The 2,398-nt window shown below is 35.7% G+C and overlaps 1 long non-coding RNA gene across 1 annotated transcript; it reads left to right on the forward strand.

Moving 5' to 3' along the window:
• Positions 1–667, forward strand: LOC145655744 (uncharacterized). The gene is made up of 2 exons (XR_014121701.1): positions 1–92; positions 474–667. It is a non-coding gene; the product is annotated as an uncharacterized LOC145655744 (long non-coding RNA).
• The last annotated feature ends 1,731 nt before the right edge of the window (positions 668–2,398 follow it).

Genomic DNA, 2,398 nt, shown 5'->3' on the forward strand with positions numbered 1-2,398 from the left:
AATTTCAACCTCAGTCACAATGACATCACTGATGTGTCAGCAAAGAGGATCTATGATACTTTCTCCACCAACAACAATATTCACACTGTGAGGTAACTGTGTGTGTGTGTGTTTAGGCATTTAAAATAAGGCTGTATTTATTTGAGTTTAAAATTTCAAATTTAAAAGCCTATTTTGATTTTATAGGCTCTTCAACAACAGAATTACAGGCATACAAATCTTCCTCTCAGACAAGTGCTTTGAAGTCTGGTGATGTTGATGTGTTGTTGGCACTGTAATGATGAGATTTGATTTTTCTAGATTATTGGGACTATCCAAATTATATTTTTGTTTTAAGTGAAAAAATGTAATGATTAAAAAACTAATTTTTGTTATCTTATACATTTTAAGATTACATATAAAAATCAAATACTCAAAATTTATTTATAAAGTACTTTTTAAAATTGTATTTTATTTTATTTTATTTACAACAGGTGCTATTACAAAGCAGCTTTTCAAATGTCCAAGTCCAAGCCCCCAGTAAGCAAGCCAAGGGTGACAGTGGCAAGGAAAAGCTCCCTAGAGCATGAGTAAGAAACGTCGAGAGGAACCAAGACTCAAAGGGGGTCCCATCCTCCTCTGGCTGTTTAAAGAGAGACATAAATAAAAAAATGAAATAAGCATTTAATGTTTAGTCCAACTTTCTGGAGGTTCAAGACTTGTGTGCATGTGTCCGAGACCCAAGTCGCAAGAGAACGTCCATTAAGGGCAACAGAGAGTAGCTGGTTGGAGTGGAGGTGGTGTGGGCTACAACAGGGGACATCAGGGGATGATGGGAGTAGCCAAGGCATCTGAGACAGGATGAGGCTCAGTAACATCACAACATCAGGGGTAGGTGTACCTCGGCAAAGTCCACTATCAGTCCAGTGTATTAGAGCAATGATGTTTGATTCCTACTCAAAGAACATGTGATATTTCCAACATTCACTTTAGGTATCAATGAAGTTGTGACATCAAGCAAAGGAGGACAGTGAGACATGAGTAGACAAGCACAAGTTGGACCTATTAGGGACAATGAAACAAAACCTGAAGACAAGAAAACAGAAATGAAAGCCTGAGTGAGCTGAACTGAACTGAATCAAACTCCTACCGCTATATGGACCTAGCTCTGTAATATAGTTGAAACTGTAAGTTGCTATAGATAAGCGTGTCTGCCAGATGTCTGCTCACATTAAGCAGTGCAGTTGTGCAGTGTGAACATGACATCTGTCTTTTACAGCAAAATCTAATTATTTTATTATTCTTTAAATGTCTTTAAATGTCTTCATGGTCTAGCAACTCATAATGGCATTAGCACTTGAAGGCAAAAAAAAACAAAAAAAACAAAACAAAAACAACAGCAAAACAAAAACATCTCAAAACACACTTATTGCATTGAGTTCTGTTTAGATGACTTTTGATTTTATATTAACACATCTACTGTTATCTAGTTACCTTTTCCTTTTATCATTATATATGTCATTTTATTTTTTATCCTTTGGGCAATTAGTCTCTTCTCAATGTGTTTTATTTTTTGTGTGCAGAGAGAAGGGGTAAGAAGATGGATATACAGAGGTCTGTACTAGCCGTGCTGTCAAAGGTTAGGGGAAATTAAATAAATAAATGTCCCAAAATGTTTTTTTTAAATAGTTTAGTATCCAACATTTTAAATTCTAACATTTATGGTGACCCCCAGCAGTGATCAGTGGTAGCTCAGTGGTTAAGATACTTGACATGTAGTCAGAAGCTTACCGGTTCCAGCCCTACTGCTGCCAAGTTGCCACTGTTGGTTATCTGAGCAAGGCCCTTAACCCTCAATTGCTCAAGTTATACTCACTCGTAAGTCACTTTGGATATAAGTATCAGGTAAAGGTATGGTTATGTTTTTTATAATCTTGTCGACACAAATGTCATATTCAACCAGAATATGTAAAACACACTGTCAAATCGTGTTTATAAAAATACGTTTCAGTTTTAATTAATTTCTATAACTTCATGTCACTTATGTTGATATGGTTGTTGGCTCAGACAACAATGGCCACAAGAGGGAGACAAAGAGCTTCCCTAGTAATCAATGAAAACAGGCATACCCTGTAACTGTATGCTATACTATTCTTTTATTTTATATTTTTCCTTGATGTCCACTTACAATGTCTGCATGGCTTTATGTCTAATCTATTTTACACAAATATTTTCCAACCTGTTTATCTTGTAGAATGAAATAGGACATGTATTACATTACGAATAAAGAATTCTGCGCTGCATACACTTAGACATCGGTAATATAACTTGCAGTTATATAACTTCTAGTGAAAATCCTTGAAGCAGTCAACACCATCATCTGAGTGAGCTCCATTTAACCCTCTGAAGTTAAACAAAG

This window comes from Electrophorus electricus, unplaced genomic scaffold (assembly GCF_041902795.1).
Source record: "Electrophorus electricus isolate QZ-2024a unplaced genomic scaffold, ASM4190279v1 Scaffold34, whole genome shotgun sequence".
NCBI lineage: Eukaryota > Metazoa > Chordata > Actinopteri > Gymnotiformes > Gymnotidae > Electrophorus > Electrophorus electricus.